Raw genomic sequence first — 20,493 nt, forward strand, 5'->3', positions numbered from 1 at the left:
TTGGGAATGTATATGTTTTATTCCATTTCTTTTAAGTAACTTGTTAATTGCGTACAAATGACACAAAAAATAAGCAGATAAACATATTCTAAATTTTTGAGGATTCTGGGAAAATACGATATTTCTCTAGTTATTTTACAGGTATTCTTATTGATAATTTCTGTCTATTAGACAAATGTTAAGATCATAAATATACAAGGTGTAACATAAATGCATGGCCAAAAGTGACGAGGTGATCGCGGACATCCAAACAAGTAAAAATATTCCTATAAATATGGGTCCGATGCCGTTTCGTTTCCGAGATACAGGGTGCTCAAATGTTGAGTCCCTCTAATGGCTCACTATGGGAAAGTGAATGGAAATGTTCAATATTACAGAAAAATACAATTAAATTGAATTATGCTTGTGCAAATACATTTACACTAACATAGAGAATGAAACTAATCAACATTTGAGGTTATTGGGTTGTCAGTGCTGCCAACCTGGTACAAAGTATTAAGTTTTCAAGTAGCACTAGACATTCACTCGTTAGCATGTGATTACTGACATCAAAACGTTCCTAACTATGGGGCAGATTCCGCTCCGTTTTCGAAAGACAAGACTATTTAAAAACATAACACTTCGTACCAGGTTGGCAACACTGATAAGCAAATAACCTCAAATGTTGGTTAGTTTCATTCTCTATGTTAGTGTAAATGTATTTACAGAGGTGTAATTCCACTTGATTGTATTATTCCGGTAATATTGAACATTTCCATTCACTTTCCCATAGTGAGCAATCGGAGAGACTCGACATTTGAACACCCTGTATCTTGGAAACGAAGAAAGATCGAACCCATGTTTATAGGAACATTTTTACTCATTTGGATATCCGCAATATCCTCGCCACTTTTGGCCATGCATTTATGTTTACCCTGTATTTAAAACAAAAGTTGAACTATTTCTTCTCACTAGAAAATAGTAACATTTCTACAGTATCCATAGCAGGAAAAGCAATGCATTCCTCCCGGTCCAATAATAATAATTTAAAGAAGAAATTTTCACCATAGTTTCCATGTATTTGTATTGTTGCTGATGTTGAGAGTAAACATTTTCAAACTGAAAATATTTATTTGATAAGCTTCTGCAACGTAGCTAAAACTACTTATTTTGAAGTAATCGTATTTTTTAAAAATCAAAATGAATGTCTGATCGGGTAGAAAAGATGTCAAAGAATGATTTCAATGTTATGGATACATGTTAATAAGAAATGGGATGAACTTCCAAGGAGGTAGGGAAATTCGTGATGAAAATTTTCCGATTCATTAGAAGTTGTTTCACTTGTTTGTTGTTCCTATCGGTTCATTGTTGCTGTATCCTGAACTTCATTCGTAACAGGCGTCATATGAAAAATAATGTCATAAAATGAACGATTTAAAAAAAAAAATCTTCATTTCTGGAAAACACGTATGTTAGAAAATTTAATGTGGTTTCTCCTTAGAATTCATTTTCATTTCAGAAGATCATAATATTGACGTTTCTTCAGTTTTATACGTATAATATAATATTTTCTCATAGTATTACTACTTTTCAACATCTACACAGTTCCATCATATACAGGGTTAATATAAAGCGTTTACTGTATGATTTTAATTACCCCAAATTCCAAAGTTTATCTCATTAAAACAAATACTAAAAAAAATCAAGAAATAAGCAATTAAATTGAAGCGCTTGGAGGATAAAAGTGGTATGTAACAAATTGAATATGATGGGAAAATTGACTTTCACAACTTTGTACGTTAACATACCACCTTCATCGTTTCTAAATATCTGCACTAGGACAAGGACTCACCAAATAATGTGTTAGGTAGCATGAGTAGCATATAACATGTGCATGAACAGCCAGAATGCAACATTTCGAAAAATGTAACATAACACCTTTATCCTCCAAGCGCTTCAATTCTTGTATTTATTCGCAAAAGAAAGTACATTCTAATAATATACAGGTTAACTTCTACAGTTCTTCCAAGTATAAAAAAAAAAAGAACGAAAAGAACAACCTACAACCCGCAATGAGTAACATCATTTTCATTTATTAAATTAAAATTAATATATTTTCTGCTTTTTTGGTTATATTTGTATTTTGTTTATCATATAATGATTATGATCATTTTTAGTATTCTTTTATATAATTTTCATAGATAATAACCATATTTTGTCAATACCGTTTTTTCTGACTAAATTTTTAGAACTAGAATTTATAATAATGAACAAGACTTGTTCTTATAATACTATATAAACTATTTAAAATAACATGTCATAACTACAATCCACAAGATTGTTTGCATCACTACACTAAAGAGTTAGCTTTATTAAAAAATTGAAAGATTAATTTAGACAACATAAAAATTATTAACATAATAAGCTTTAGCTCTTGTACATGCTGCATCTCACGCAGAATTTCTTATTTTCTGTTACAAAAAGAATCTTCTTTAGAAGCAACATTTAGCGGAAAAAATTTCCACTTCACATCCCTGGTGCAAATATTAGACTATTCATTGATAATCTGATTTCGTAGAATCTATTAATGCTGCCCGTGTTGTATATTTATTTCCTTGATTGACAAGTAAGTTATCTGAAACTATAAACAATAATTGAGCAGACATTTCTTAATTGCATGGGAAAGAAGTAGTAGATAAATTCATCCATCACGATCGTATATATAATAAGTAAGCACCATATGATGATATGCAATGAATTTGGGAGAGGGACACAACTTTCTGATCAAAATTTTACAAATAATAAAGCACAAGGCAGAGTTGTTTTAAATCCTGTAACGAGGAAGAGGAAGGAAACACAAAGACTGTTTTTTTCTTACCGAGATACCTGCATGTTATCTTTCAAATGAATATTGGAAGCTAAATAATTTGAACACTTATCTAGCAACATTCGTATCAATGTGCTAAAGAATGTTTACATGTACAACATAGTAACAATACTGTGAACAATAGTTGTCAAAACGCCAGTTCTTTTGATATCCGTGCACGTAATAGGTTTACAATACTGTCTGAAGTCATTGAAGTGGCTTTTAAGTTTGAATTCAAAGCCTGTTTCCTGCCATTGCAACCTTTGAAAACAAGGCGTTAATGGTTCTTGATGATGGTATTATTCTTAAAAAAGTTTCGTTTGTTCTTGATGGATCCTAGTTAAATGCTTCTTTTGGTGTCATTTTGAAACACATACGAGCTAAAGCGATACCTCAAGAATATCAAGAGGTTCTTTTCCATGTGTTAGTATGTGTGTGTGTGTCATCATCTCGGAAAGAATGTCCATCGTTATCTTGAAGGGTAGTTGAACGCGGAGCTATTCCCGAGCACAGACTCCAAGGAAGGATCGTTGAACTTGGAAACGCTAGTATGTAGTTATATGCATGTGTATGTCTATAAGGCAGAATTTCGTTACATGTCTCCAGCAAGTGCATAGTACGTGTGAGAAGGAAGGGAAGATATAAAGGAGGTTGACGGACACATTATAACACCATCGTGCCGCTGAGAAGTTTCCCGCTCCTCAAAGTACAGATAATTTCATTCGGTTTCCATATATAGAGCTCAGGCCACTTAGGGATGATCAGAGAAAGGTGTGGTCACTTACAGAAAGACCGGAATGGTGACTTCACTTCTTCGTTTCTTCTTTCATATATATATATACACACTCTGTTCTTCATAGTCTTATTATTTGTTTCCAGGTGGACATGAAACGCACTACGTGTAAGTTATCGCATTTATATCTGTCCTGGTTGATCAGGTGCGTATGTATCTTTGCTCCATGTATAAAGAAGAGTTTGAGAATTGCCGCATTCTCCTTTCGGATGCTGGTCACGAATGCTTTTCCCATTTTACTTTCATACATCGTTGTTCCTTTGTTTTGCCTTCTTTTTCTCCATTTTTGCCTATTGCAAAGATGACCGTTTCTGCTGCTGCAAGGAACACTTTAGCTCATTTCTTTGAGACGAACTTTAAACGCTGGAAAACAGGTTGATATCACACAAGTCGTAATATGTTAGTCTTGTGTTGATTAGATCCTAGACTCGATTTTTGGTGTCTGCCTTCTTCATGAGTTATTTTTCGTTCTTTTCAATCAAACTCAGAATGAAAATGTTCACTATTCCTTGACCATAACTTCCAGTTGTTTCTGGATACAGTCTTTTTCTGTAGATTTTAAAAAAAGTTCTTTGTCGTTATTTGTTTGATATTATTTTATCTCTTTTCCAATGCCTATATTTATGAGACCTGAGGCCTGTTTCTCAAGACTACTAACCTTCTAATACAAGTGTAAAATATTTGAAAATAAATATTGTACTGTAAAATTGAAATTACCATAAAAACATGAGAAATTAGAAGTATTAGCATTAGTATTTAGAAACGACTTTTACTATTATTCAAATGTTCTACTTCATGATATGTTACGACTTGTAATAATAATTACAAGACTCCTCGCTTTAAGAAAGTCTCCTGAACCTGCACTTTAATGTAGGAACCAAACGATATACAGAGTGTTGAGAGAATAAACCGACAAAATTTGCAAACGTGTTCAGAACCTCAATACAAGAAAAAAAGTTATCTGCGACGTTGGTCAGAAACATCTAATTACGATCCTACACAGTTACTAGAAACAAACGGAAAGCAGAAGATCTATTACATATTCGTTCAAGTTAACGACTTCAAAGATATATATATATATACATACAGTGGCGGATCCAAGATATGATCTAGGGAGGGGCTAGACCATAGTTTGCCGTTTTACCCAGTGTAAAACAGAACTTCCTTGTAACCGCGCCTGTATATACCTATATATATTTATTAGGGATGGTCAGAACCGGTTCCTGGTGGAACCGGTTTTCGGGTCTGAACGGATCCGGTTCTAAAAGATCCGGTTCCGGAATCGGTTTTTCTGATCGAGGTCTGGAACCGGTTCTTCGGATCCAGGTCTAGAACCGGTTATTCGGATTCAGGTCTGGAACCGGTTCTTCGGATCCAGGTCTAGAACCGGTTCTTCGGATCCATGTCTGGAACCGGATCCGGAACCGGTTCTGAAAACCGGATCTCCAAGAACCGGTTCCGTTGGAACAAAACTTTATGACCATCCCTACGCTAAACCCGAGCTGCTGGCAGGCTGTGAACAGTATGCTAGATGAAATAGAGGAAGCGACAGGCAGGCGCCCAGGCGGCGGCAGCTTCTCTCATTTGGCTAAATAAACTGGGTAACTGGCAAACTCATTGGCTAAACAGGCAAACTGGCCAACTCATTTGGCTAAACACCCACTGGTGGACCAAAATCTTTTTCTGGGGGCACAAGCGGGTCTGGGCGGGGAAGGCACAAGCGCATGGTCCTCTTTGCATTTTTTTGAAAGTGAACTTTGTGCCTCCTTTATGGTCTTTGGAGGCTTTCGGATCCAGATCTGGAACCGGTTCCTAAGATCCGGTTCTGGAACCGGGTTTTCCGATCCAGATCTGGAACCGGTTCCTAAGATCCGGTTCTGGAACCGGGTTTTCAGATCCAGATCTGGAACCGGTTCTTAAGATCCGGTTCTGGAACCAAGTTTTCGGATCCAGGTCTAGCACCGGTTCCTAAGATCCGGTTCTGGAATCGGATTTTCGGATCCAGGTCCGGAACCGGTTCCAGAACCGGTTCTGAAAACCGGATCTCCGAGAACCGGTTCCTAAGATCCGGTTCTGGAATCGGATTTTCGGATCCAGGTCCGGAACCGGTTCCAGAACCGGTTCTGAAAACCGGATCTCCGAGAACCGGTTCTTCGCGGAACCGGTTCCACCGGAACCTCAACTTTATGGCCATCCCTAATATTTATACGGAAGTAAATAGGGATGTGTGAGGTCCACATCTGGATATCAAAACTTTGTCGATATGTCAAAGAACATCACGTACCGAAATATCAATAATGTCTAAATATAATATGTATTAAATATATGAATCTAAAATTTAAGTATACTTTAAATATAATAATATAATAACATATAAATATAATATCTAAATATAAAAAGTGTATATTATTAAATTCCGAAATATTGAGAAATATAAAGAGCTGAAATTCATATCGAAATATAGAATATCAATTTATATTGTATTATTGGACGCTCCACTTCAGTGCAAATATATATTTTTAAAAAATAACCCTCAGACATAATTTTTACACCCACCAGCGGATGTAATATCCTCTGTATATAACAGCGCTCCACGTAGTTAACAACAACAAAGCAAACAATGGATATCAACAAACACGTAATCCAAAAAAGGACAAACGTCATCACAACTCAGAAGTTCTACACTAACTCCAGAGAAGGGTATATAAAACACCACACTATCTTCGAAAACATCAGTGCACTTTGAAACTAGTTGCCTTATGCACCTTTCCTGGGCTGTTCTAGACTTTGGAAATCACCTTAGCCTTTCTTGGTTGCGACTGGGCCCTGAAACTATCAACCTCTCTCCCTTAGCTGCGACTGGCTATAGAAAATACTTTTTTCTTTTCTCTTTGAGGAAACTGGGCCAAGAAAATCCCCTACTACTCTCTCTTGTCTACAACTGAGAACTGCGAAACTCCATACACTCACTTCTTGGCTGTAACCTGGCCCTGAGGTTCTCCCAAACCTATCCCTTATCTGCAACTGGGCCCTGGGAAACTCCATACACCTAATTTTGGCTACAACTGGGCTTCGAGGTTCTTCCAAACCTAATCCTTGGCAGCAATAGGGCCCTCAAAAACTCCATATACACAATTCTTGGCTATAACTGGGCCCTGAAATTCTTCCAAAGCTGTCCCTTAGCTGAAACTGAGCCCTGAGAAACTCCATACACACACTTCTTGGCTATAAATTGCCCTGAGGTTCTCCCAAACTTGTCAGTTGGCTGCAACTGGACCCTAAAACAATCCTAATCACCAACCACCAAATTTAAAAATCTATTGGTCTTCATGATACCATTAAAATTATGACATTGTATGATAATAAATTTTATAATAAACGGTTGTGTGAAAAAGTCCAAATCCCGTGTATTAATTGCTCTACCTGCTACCTTAGCAGAGAATTTTTACAATATATATATACGTATATATATATATATATATATATATATATATATATATATATATATATATATATATATATATATATATATATATATATATATATATATCAAAATATGTACATACCGAAAAATCAATTGAGCTATCAAAATATCTCACAGGAATAGATATAAACAGCATAATTTCCAAATACGTATCCCAGCGAGCAATCAGCAATCATGTTCAATCCAATGATCTATGATCATACTTTGCTAATACCATTTTTAGTAAACCAGACAAACAAGGTGCATTAGAATGAAATCGGAACTAACGTCAAATTTTAATGTACTTCTACCGGAAATCGAAGCTGGAACCACGAACATCAGAGGCCCACACGTAAGCCATACGATTTTACACGACAACCATTCGCTGATCTTAATTATTATAGCGAGAGAGAGAGAGAGAGAGGAAACTGGGATATTCGCGAACAAGTCGAACACCCAAGTTTACACCTGAGGAAGCTTGTTAAAAAACAGGCGATTATGCTGCATACTAACGGAGAGACCTAGAAAAGTGTAGCATAAATTTGGTGACAGTCAGTTGAGTGGATTGCGAGGAAGAAGATGTTTTGTTGCTTTTGTCGATTCACTTATAACGTTGATTCAACAATCTGGGAAAAGTAAGTTGGCTCTTGTCTTATCTATATTGTTACAGATAAGGGTATATTATCCCTCATATTTGAGCATTAGTTCTTTGTAATCTTACTAGCCTGTATGCAGTGAACAATTACTTTCCACTTTAACAATAAAATGGCGTCTCATGGGGAAATGCCAGACTGAATGTTTGCTATTACCCTGGAGTGTTCGGGATTGCTTCATGGTGTGAAATAAATTATCAAATATTTTTGAATAGTTTTTTTTATTGAAAAGTAAGTAATGAGTTAACAAAACTAGTATGGGAAATGGACCATGTCTTGGTAATAAGCATTATTAGCTTTATTAATTAGAATAGTTTGCTATATTTATTATTTTAGGCCATTAGGAGCCTACTTCATCATTCTATAGTCAGTAACCTTATTTTATATATCTGATCCTTCATCATAGGCTGCATTTTTTTTCTGTGTATGCTTCACAGAGCGTTTTACTAATCTATTTAGCCAAATTGCATCCATTAGCAGTTAGCAATTTTGTTCAGCCTATTAATCGCATTTGAACATTGGACTAATAAACAATACTATCTTTGGGAGTAAAACATTAATGCGCATATCTGTGATTTCTACAATTGCAAATAATGTTTTCATTTTAATGAATATTTTACTTAATGCACCGTTATTTCTGAATTTGTTTCATAAGATTACATTTTGTTTAACCTATTACCTATTAGCTTCATTTGTAACAGTTTTAAAGTTAATGAAGTCTGGTAATGTTTCTCATCAACTTGAGTTATGTTTGTAATTATAATTCTTATTAAATATTTAAATGTTAAATTCCGGTATAATTTTAATGTATTTTAATGCATTTCGATTCTTTCGCAAAGGAAAGTGTAAAGTAAACAGTATGTTCGTGATTACCTCGACCACTGGGGCAATCCCGAAATAATTTTATCTCTAAAAACAAAAGATTTATTTATAATCAAAACTTAAGTGTTCGTGAATACCCCTGTCTCCCCTATATATATCAAGGGAAGGGCTAAGCCACAGTTTGCCGCTTTATCCAGTGTAAAGCAGGATTGAAGTCCATTTTATTCCGTGTATACCTGAGCGTCAAAGGGGGCTATATCCCTATAGCCCCTCTTGGCCCCGCCCCTATATAGGGGCGGGGCCAATTATATATATATATATAATCTATTCTAAGAAAGATGGTAAAGTTTAAAGAAATATTGATTTTTTATAATGATTACTCAACAGTAAACGTCTTTTTCCAAGATACAAAATTTTAGCTTTATAGCACATTCAGAATACTATTGAATACTTTCATTTTCATGTGATAGTTCAATGACTTACATTGGCTTGGTGTCCGTTATAATCTCGCAGCTCGCTGGTGAGACAAAGACCCGAAAATTTAAAAGATGAATCTATAGATAGCGCCAATATGCACTAAGAACTGTGATATCAAGTACCAATATTGAATGTACTCGACTCCTTTTTTCTACAAGAATTGCTATCTCGACTCCTTTTTTCTTCTCGCCTTTTTCTTCCCTTGTAGGACAAATATATTTTTAAAAAAACGCTTAAACACACCTTTCATCATTTTAAATGAAAAATCTAAATACCAAATTTCATGTCTCTAACCATATCGAATTTGGAGATATGACCATGCAATTATAATAGTTGTAACCCCCTTTTTTCCCTTTTAGAACAAATATCAAAAGACAGTGAAACAAGTGTCTAATTATTTTAAATGCGAAATCCAAATACCGAATGTCATGTCTAACCGTAAGAAATTCTGCGAAATAAACATCTTATTATAATAATTATAATTACCATCCTTTTTTTTTTACCTCTCATTCCGTTTTTTGCCCTCAGGTCAGATATTAAAAAACGCTGAAACATGTTTGTATTTTTTGAAACAAGAAATCCATATACTAAATTTGATGTATCTAGCCGTCAGATTCCAAGAGGTGGCCATTTTAAGATAATAATTGCCACACCTCTTCCCCCTTACCATTGCATTTTCACAAATCCTTTCTTAGTAAAACCTTAGATCACAAATTCTATGCTTTGTTCAAATTTCAAGATTTTAGCTTAAGTGGTTTGGGTTACGCGTTGATCAGTCTCTCAGCCAGTCATTCAGGATTTCTTCTTTCATATTATAGTATCATATATATATATATATATATATATATATATATATATATATATATATATATATATATATATATATATATTATAGTGTCATATATATATATTATTGTATCATATATATTAAAATTTCGAATGTCAACATTGATTTTATTGCTATTTCCTACGGAATATACAAAATCAAGTGATAACCAAGCAATAAAACAGAAATGTTTAGGAGCTTCTTAACAGTGTGTTCAAAAAAAGAAAAGTCGGTATAATTCGTATATAAAATGGATATTCTTTCTGTTAATGACTGTACATAACTATTCTTACGAATTTTATATAATAGTAGAGAGCGTTTGAGATTAGGCCATAAATCTTTAAAATATTTAAGCTTAAATTCGTGTTCAGAAAAAATACCTAACGTTGCTACTTTTCTATCCGAGCATTGAAATCTCTAGCTCCACATAGAAGACCTGTCGAAGCTTCTCCATTGTCATCGACTGAAGGGACATGACATGGGGAGGTAGAAAAACCTAAATACGTGTATCAGAGTAACATACAGACATACCGCAGTGTTGAGCTGTTAGAGGACGTCCAGGTAAACATCTCGAACGTTTAAGGACGCTACCAAATACGGCAAGGACGATTAACGAATTCAAAAACAAAAAGGTAAACACGCGCAATCGCTGTTGTAGAAGAAGTGTGAGCCAACAAGAGAGAGAGAACACATTATCCACTTACTCACTCGGTCCTGGAAACCAATCACGACTTCTGAGGTGACCTTGTATTATTCAACATACAATGACCGTGGCACATGGTCTGGTCTCCTGTGGCGTTTGGTGTCTTTGGCTCCAAAAGTCCTCACAAGAATGTTCACAGGAGACAACGATTACAATTTTGTCTTTGAAGGTTCTCAAGTTCACCACTGGTAAAATTAATGGTTTTCCTGCAAGACTTTTGTCATGATTGAACTTACGAGGAGCTGGAAATGTCTGCAACACGGTACAGAGACTGCAACTATACTTTTGGTAACTAATATATTGTTGATTTTCATATTTCAGAACTATGTGGAGTACAGTGTGTCACAGGAGCAATTAAGTTATAGCACTTTTTGATTTAATAGAAAAAAGTGACTTACCATAGAGAAAAAAGTCTTCTAGTGTCTTCTAAAATGGCCGGAACTATATGTACCATGATCCATTCACACGTAAAATCGATAAATGAATGCCCATTTGTTTGTCTACGTAGACATAAACCTGGGTAACCCAGCGTTCAAAAGTTTGGATACAAATTGTATTGTTTCATAGAATTTATTACGTTTCTTCTATATTTTAACCTTAATCTGTCAAATGAGAATTAGTTACTGATAATGAGGTTGTTTATTTATTCAAGTTTGCCGTCAGCACCGAGGCTGTTTGAGAGGTGTGCCTACAGTTTAAGGGGGAATCCGAACCACCGTAATGCGTTCAAATTTCTTAATGTTCGCCCACAAAAATTGAACCCGGGACTATGTACACCAAAAGTGCACACGCTAGCCAGAAAACCAGAGAGAAGAGGGTGTCAGGAGTTTGTCGAAAGGACGTCCTGGGGATTCGGACTCACATGAAATTTCTGACTTTGGAACAAAGTTTTATACACCCTATATGTTTCTCTCTCTCTCTCTCTCTCTTTGTATATATACATACATGCACTCATTTCATGATGTAGATAATTTGAACATGTTTTCGTTAACACTTTTAAGGTTATTAGAGTATATGGTGGTTGAACTTATTATGACATGTTTAAATATATTTTAAGTTCTTTTTCCGCTAATCGTTTTACTCATAAAGAAAACACTATCGTACCCTCTTTTACCCTCTCTTTCTCTCAAAGTCAGATTAGCTACAAATATTATTCTATTTCGTTCAAAAACTTTTTTTTTTTAAATCTTTATCTTTACCAACCGTACTGTAGTTAACTTTGGCAACAGGGTGGGTCCACCGGACACTGACCGCCGCCCCCAAAATTTCCTAATATACGTGTTTTGTTTGCATTAGCGGTGCACTCACTGGGACTCCACCCGGTCCGGACCCTATCCAATTTCAGTAACTCTATAGATGTTTAGACACTTTTTTAAAACACTTTCTTTAGCAGAGATATGATTGATTTAACCTAAAACATTAATGTTACACTACGTGTGTACTTTACAGCTCGCTCGTGATAGTGACTGCGTAATATCGTAGATGCTTTTAGCGTAGGAAATCGGTATTCTACTCCCGGCTTGAGCTCATGTGGTTCGGATCTCACGTTAAAATATAAGCCCACGTCGCATATAACCTTTCTGCTGAAAGAGAAGTCAAACTCAATAATCTAAATCTACATGTGTACTCTCTTTCATTTTTGGGCCTCCGCGGCTCAGTGGTAGAGCGTTCACTTCTGGTGGATGGGGTCTCTGGTTCGATCCCAGCTCGCGACAAGTGAACTCTCTGGTGAACAAAAACCGTGTGTAGGTTTTCTCGAGGCTTTCCCGTTTCCTCCCAAATCCTTCCTTCACCATTTCCTTCACTTCTCATCATCACCGTCTCCTTTAGCCTTGCTGGCATAATCGTAGAACGTAAAACTTAAAAGATTTCATTTCTTTCTTTCTGAGAACATAATGGAACTACTTATCATTTTTTTGGGTGTAGAATAACACCACTTCAATGTTGCATAGACATTGTATTGGACTACTCCTTCGAACGTCGGATCATGCTTTTTTAAAAATAAATAAATAAAAGGATCTGGATGCAAGCCTGTTTGGTAAATAACCTAGGACATGTGTTTTGTTTCAAGGCAAATTTCGTGTAGGTACCTGAATGTGGGACTCTGATATAGATGCCCAAATATTTATATCTGGAATTTTCCAGATTTTCTCCCGAATTCATGACACGTATAAATTGTTATTCGAGTAGCTTATTCATCCTGAAAACGATGACATATACACCACGGTGCTAAGACAAAGGACGAGCAGAAACTAGCTAATTGATTTATTACTATCATTATTTTGATTTTTCAATAATGTCACAACATAGTTTCACAATATTTTTTCATCTTCATGTGTACTATCTCTATTAGAGTATATAGTGTTTGTGAAAATATCTGTTGAGTAGATTACTGTAAATTATATCATCGTGCGACTGCCCAACTGTATAAAGATTTGTTTTGAAAAAAATGGCTGCAAAATTTTCTCCTCAATTTCATCCATATTGATACGTGATATTATTCAAAAGATTGCTTCACCCTAAAGAGAATAGCTTATGAACCATGGAGCTAAGATATTTAGGATACGAATAGGAGCTTAGTCAACGTTTTTTGTTTATTTATTTCTGAAGATATCACATTGTATATGCTGTGTATGCGTCTGAAGTATTTTTTTCTACTACCGTATTTGAATGAAAATTGACAAACACATGCACAAGAATAAGCACTACTTTAGAAGTACTTTTGTGTAGATACGTGAACTTTGGACTCCAGTAGGGGTAGCCAAATATCAAAAAAAGATTAAAAAAATAAAATAAAAATAAGAACATATTCCCCGAATTTTGGACACGTGACGCATGCATAAGGTATCATTCAAAACCGTGATTTATTTTAATGATAATGGCTACAAACGACGACACTAAGTTAATTAGGGTATAGGGATGCGCACGAGACAAGATTTGAGTCTGTTTCGTCTCGAAAATGTGCTGTAAAAGTGATGTCTCGACTCGAAAAATATATATTTTTTCTATTGGAAGAGCTGTGTCTCGACTCGAATTTTGTCTGGAAAATTCTGTCTCGACTCGACTCGAGAGCATTCCTATTAGGGTACGAGGAGAATCTTCCTAAATGAATTCTTTTCCCCAATCATTCAAATTTACATTCTAAATATGATTCGAAATTTTTAAGAAAATACACGAACTAACCATACTTCAATGAATTTTTTAAAAAAATGTAAAGCCGAGGACAAGTAATGTTTATCGAGATGCATTTAGGGTATATACCTGAACCCGATGCCTCGGTATGGGTACCGAAATTTAAAAGAAAAAAGTTTCCGCGAAAAGTTTCCAATTTCTTTCGATGTTATGGATTGTGACACATGCGAATTTTGACGCCATTCAAAAAGCCTGGCTCATTTTAAAACAAATGATCTTTGTACCTTGAATCTAAGATAATTACCGTACGAATAGCAACTTCGTAAAAGGAAGACGATAATTTCCTTAAAAACCATGTTATATTAAAGTATTGGTTTCAGTTATTATTATTATCAGTGTATCTGCCGGGTGTTGCAGTAAGAAAAATGGGAGACAGAACGTAGAAACTAATCAACATAGAGTAAGGATGTAGTGCTAATCAACGTAATGGTGAAGTAAATAGTGAGAGAGATATAAAAATAAATAAAATTTTGTAAAAAAAAAAGAAAAATGATAATAAAATTGTAAAATGAATATACATTGTTTACTGTTTCTCTACGGAAATTTGAGCCATACTGGGAACACATACGAGCTGGTGTAAACAACATTGTTGTCATGATTTGTTTTATGAACTTAAACTGACCTTTAGCTTCCCAAACTATAACATCACATACTTCTCATGGTTTTCTAGTCCATTTTGTGTGCTGCCAGTTTTCCTCTTTCTTGATCCTTTCTTTGTAGATTCTACTTCCGTAGTACCGTCATCATTAATTTCATCTTTTATCCAGGGGTAAAAGTGAATCTAAAAAGGTAGGGGTACGCATGACGTCATGCCGTCCCCCGTGCCTACCTTTGCCCATTTAAATTCTTTAGAAAGTGGGGGGATGCCACAGATATTTTCGGGAAGTGAGGAGAAGGCGTCCCCCTACGTTCCCCTTCCTGCTTTTATCATATTGATATTCCTTCCAAACTTTGAAACTTCAAATTGTGCAGAAGGAAGATAAGTTTTTTCCCCTTATGAAACTGCCCAAACAAATTTTCATAAGTGGCTTGCCTTCGTTGAAGAACAATTCTTAATTATGGAAGAGAGACTATTCCAATAGATAAATGATATTCTTTGTGAGAAAGAGACCTTCCAGAAAAAACGGATACACTTATCGAGACGACGGTTACCGTACGCGCCTTTAACATAGAAGACCATGGTTTAATTCCCAGCGGAAGCTCATGTGGCTCGGATTCCACGTTAATCAGTAGGTCCACGTTTCATATAGCCTCGCTGCTGAAAGAGACGATAAAGTCAAAATCAATCAATAAATCAATTTTCCGAGACGAGACGAGAAAGAACTCTTCACATTGAGAAAAAAATGTATGTGTCAATATGTGTCATACGTAACAACGTAGGTTACATATGTAAATCCTGTAGTTTTTGAACTTAACGCACAGCAAACGTATAACTAAAGGAGTGTATTATATATGTACTTTCCGTATAAGTGTTCCGAATAAGCGTGCTTTCTGTACGAACGAAAAAACTATATATACGGATGCGCACGAGACGAGTCGAGACAGGATTTTCCTAACAAAATTCGAGTCGAGACACGGCTCTTCCAATCGAGAATTATACATTTTTCGAGTCGAGACATCACTTTTACAGCACATTTTCGAGACGAGACAGCCACAAATCTTGTCTCTTGCGCATCCCTAACTATATACAGTCAGTCAGAATCTAACACACAAACTGAGAAAAAATGTATGTGGCGTACGTAAAATCGTATGTTACACTTGTAAATCATGTAGTGGTTTGACTTAACGTACAGCTAACGTATAACTGAAAACGCATCTTTTATAATACTTTCTGTATAAGTGTTTCATCTATACGTACTTTCCGTATGAAACAATGTAGGTGATCAGGATCTCACATACAAATGGACGTATATAACATATAGCAGACGAAGGCAACATACATATATGTATGTAATATATGGAAGACTGTTAGATATCAGACATCCTGCAATGGCATGAGGTAATATCTAAGGGCAGTTCCTACGTAGCATACGGATAACGTATGTTCCGTACTGATTTCTGTAGTAAGCAAGAGGATTCTGTATATTTGTACAATATACCGCTGTTCGGAGAACGGATTTTCTCAGTGCAGATGGACGTATGTAACATATGTATACGTATCCGGAAGACTGTTAGATGTCAGACATCCTGCAACGGCATGATGTAACATCTAAGGGCAGTACATATGTAGGATATGGATAACGAATGCTTCGTACTGATTTCTGTACTAAACATAAGGATAGGGTATATTTGTATAATATACCACTGTCCGAATAATGGATTTTTTCAGTGCAATTAGACGTAGATACTTACCAAGATCAGACGAGACAACTCTCCCAGTAGAAACATATACAGGTACACTTTCTGAGATGTGTCGTCCGTTTCATAACACCTATGCGAGACGAGACAAACTCAACTCTTGTGTCATAGGTGTTAGTATGTCATAAAATGTGACTGTGACAATATTAGTTACTATTGAAAGTAAAGAGGAAGAGAATTCCTTAAACTGAGTCCAAATATGCAAGCTTAGATGTACAGTTTAGGCTTAGAGCGTTCATTCAACTTCTAAACACAATATACACTGATACATATTGATTCATTTTATTGTGTGATATTCCCATATTCCATATTGAGTACTACAATTACCCAAAGAGATCCAACCTAGCCTTATAATATGATTAGAGATTCAACCTACAAGATAACATTCATAAGAGTCCTAAGAATAATCTAAACTAGATCTATCTTGTTTGCACAGATTCATTTCTGACAATTAAACACTGATTACAGAGTATGTACAATCTTCTATGGTACTTTGAACCCAGTACAATTGCTCTGTAACGCCCATTCCAACTCCCAACAGCAGGTCCGCGATAGTACCTAACATACAGCTCCCAGGCCTCTTCTTTCCTTCCGCAATGCTTTCTTTCATCTCTTTCTTCGGATAGGGCGATCGCCGACGGACGCCATCCGTCATACGTAACGGGCTAACATGCCCATAGATGCCGGAAACGGGCTAACATGCCCATAGATGCCCAAAGCCCAGAAATCTAATTCTTAAATCCTAAATTCCCCAACAGTAGGCACGCTGCTGAAGAGAACTTTGTCATGTTCGCGAAGGTTCTAGTAACAATAACAACATGACTTTTTCTTTTGCATTTCACTGTAAAAAGTACAGCAGCTAACACACTGTACAGTAGCTCTACCTTCAAGCTATTAATCCTCTGGTTGACATGCCGTTTATTTAATGAACATATTACTTATAAAGTTTACATGCCTACATTATTTAAAATGTTAATGTATTACATTAGCAAAGCGAGTTTAAAACTTCTCAAATATTTAACATATAAAAATAGTATGAAGACCCATTTCGGAGGTCCATTACTTGTAGTTTATTAGGTTGCCTTGATGACCGCGTGATCAAGTGTCAATATTAGGCAGCGTACAAACTTCCTGTGGAGATGAAAGTGAAATGATGTATAATTAGGTCGAAAAGTTGAGAAGAAAGTCTTCGTGGGTTAGCATTAATTATATACGTTCTCTACCTTTTATGCCTGCCTGTATAACTGCGCCTCGCTTGTTTTTACATTGTTCCTTTCACAGACACACGTTCTAAATTGGACATTCCCTCTCCTTCACATATGCACATTATTACACATATGGAATACAAGAGAAAGGCATAATAAAGTTAAAAAGCTAATTTACAAAAATAACCATCATGCATTCACTACTGTTTCCTTTTATGTAAGATCTATTTAATTATTCTACGTACTATGCGATAGAGGTGGCTAATTCTCAGACTGTTAAGTCATGGTTCAAGTGGATTTATTCTAGAACTCCTAATTTAAAACAAAGCACAATTTCTATATTGATGTAGCCAATGTTTCTCCCAGGCATACTTTAGGGAGAGGATTTGGAGATAAATTTAAGCCGGATCTAAGTTAAGTTAAAATTGCCACTACATGTTACATTTGTGCAAAGCATGTACTGCAGCACGTTAATGTCAAAAGAACAAATCTACTGTATGTCTTCCTTCGTCCAACCTTGTTAAAGTTCGAATTCGCAAATTGTCAATATCCAGACAGTGCCTGATGAATCCAATATGTTCAGTTAGTTGACGAAACTGTCACACAGTTATTATTTTATAATAAACGTTGCTTTGCTTAGCAATTTGTGTTTTAGTATAAGTTATTCAATATAGCAAAGCTAGTATGAATCAGTTAGTTATTCAATATCCAATACACGTATGTACCAAAATAGTATCCCAGTGCAACCGTCTGCATTTTCATCTTGACATAACCCCCTTATTCTGAAAAAGTCTGCGTATAACTACTTCAAATTACTACAAGTAAAAGCGTACTCTTTTACTATTGTTAATAACCAGTATTTGAAATGGCGTTTTATAAAGAATTTACACTTTTTCATAAATTCAGAAGTATTTTACGGTGTATATATATACAAGGTAACCAAGAAAGTTCTTGCCATTTTCGATGTCCCATTAATCATGCGCTCACAGAGAGAAAACGAAATGACGCACATGCCTGCTAAACGATCGGAAGTTAGTCTGATTATCGATCTTCAGTAATATAGTCACGTCGCGCACACGCAGCAATCATAACTCGTCTAGTGTATAAGAGAAGTGGAAGTATCGAAACAGCTTATTCGCGTGTGTTTGTTGTATGACTTTAAAGGATCTTGTCATATGCCAGGCATTTGGGGTGAACGAACGCACCGCAAGACGTTGGTTTCAGAAATTCCGTTCGGGAGATGTGAGCCTTTCGGATGAACCTCACAGTGGATGACCACCTGTGTTGGATGATGAGGCTCTGAAAGCTATCATCGACGAGGACAGTGGTCTACTGCACCTACATGGGATAGGGAACCCATACAAGTTAGGCAAGTGGGTCCCGACAGCAGACAAGGAACAACGAGTGATAGCCTGTCTTTGATCACTTGCTCACTGGTGACGAAAAGTGGGTCCTCCGTGGCATTCCTAAGCGTACCATAGCGTCGCCATGTGATCCCTTTCCTCACACCTCAAGACTACCTCTGCACCCACGGAAAGTTATGCTGCTGATGGTGAAATTGTCGGCAAGTGGTGCATTACGAGCTCATCCCATCTGGCCAAACCATCACTGCTGGCTTCCACTCTCGTCTCAACAGTTGCCAAGGGCGCATTGGGCATTGCGGCAGAAAGAGCCGGCATTGGTGAATCGAAAGGGTGTGCTGTCTGAGAATGTTAAGCTATATGTTTGAAAGAGGACCCGGGAGACCCTTCAGTAACTTGGCTGGGAGAGACTGTGCAATGCATCATATTCACCGGACCTTGCACTAACACTGTACCACCTGTTTCATTTCTTCGACAACCTCCTCCGTGAGATATACTTCGCAAATAAGGAAAACCAGCGAAACGCATTCACGGACTCGGGTTATTTTGGAGCTGCAGGAATGTTGGCAAAATGTGATGGAGATTATTTCGAAATCTAAAGGTACGTACCGTCCACTGTATTGCTCTTCGTTTATCACTGCTCTTGAACGGAAAGGATTTTTTGATTAGTTTATATATATAAGCGTTTCTCCAATTTTTCATTTATGGAACCCTTTCACGTCCAAAACAAAATGATGGAACCCACGAAAATAGTATTAAATTATTCAACAATTTATAATAGCAATGAAATTGTTATGCACTATCATTGAACAGAAAAAACATGTTTTTTTAAGATTTATTATTATGTAAGTTAGCATCACACTATTATTTTAAAATGCAATAAATTTAAATTACTGTAAATATAACTTTTAAACTGCTTTATTTGCACATGAAAATCTAGGTTTTCAGAAACACTTCAAAAATAATAAATCACTGTAAGATATGAAATTTTATATGCACACGAAAAATTAGGTTTTCATAAACATTTCAAAATATTAAATTACTGTAAATATGATTACAGTAATTTACGAGGGCGAGTCAAAAATTATCTAAATTTTGTCATAACTTTTCTTACAGTACGCACTTTGTCTTCTGTTATGAAAATTTAAAATTATAAAGAGAGGTTTTCTTGTTCGGGCCGACAAGTTTTGTAAAAATTAATAAAAGAGAGAGAGAGAGAGATGTATTAGTGGTTGTTGTTTGGAGCGCCAAATTTTGTAGAACTTAAGAAAAATGAGTGGGGTGTTGGGTTCGCGTTCCGGGTGCTATAATTTGTTGTGTCCCACCGTTGAAGTCTCCGTTCTTCGAACTAAGATGGTTTATGACTCGACGAAGACTGATTTTACGGTAATGGAAATCCTACCTCCCTCGGTGTCCCAGGGCTTTAGGTAAATAAGACCCCCTAAACCGTGAGAGCAAATGAAAATTTATTTTATTTGCATCTGTATCCGTGTATTCGCATGCTGCAATGCTGAAAAAGAATTTTGCTCTAATTTCTGGTTTGTAGGGACGAACTAGACTGATTTTCACTTTCCATGAAAATTGGATAATAATAATAATAATAATAATAATAATAATAATAATAATAATAATAATAATAATAATAATAATAATAATAATAATAATAATGTTGCAACAAACAAACAAATATCTTGAATTTAAAATTTTGATTGAAAGTCATGAAAATCAGTTCAATTCAGTCCATGGTAGATAGAATTGGAAAATTGGTTACATTGCCCTATTAGTTTAGCCTAAC

The 20,493-nt window shown here is 35.8% G+C and overlaps 1 long non-coding RNA gene across 2 annotated transcripts in view; it reads left to right on the top strand.

The window, feature by feature from the left end:
- Positions 1-7,661: 7,661 nt before the first annotated feature.
- Positions 7,662-20,493, top strand: part of LOC145691712 (uncharacterized) — a 168,021-nt gene continuing 155,189 nt past the window's right edge. Inside the window, exon 1 of one of the 2 annotated variants that reach the window (XR_014132509.1) lies at positions 7,662-7,736. This is a non-coding gene — a long non-coding RNA (uncharacterized LOC145691712). Of the gene's footprint in view, positions 7,737-10,739; positions 10,871-20,493 lie in introns of those variants that run through there. The other variant, XR_014132506.1, reaches the window with a different exon arrangement.

The sequence above is a fragment of the Thermobia domestica genome, chromosome 8 (genome assembly GCF_964235325.1).
Source record: "Thermobia domestica chromosome 8, izTheDome1.hap1.1, whole genome shotgun sequence".
NCBI classification, from domain to species: domain Eukaryota; kingdom Metazoa; phylum Arthropoda; class Insecta; order Zygentoma; family Lepismatidae; genus Thermobia; species Thermobia domestica.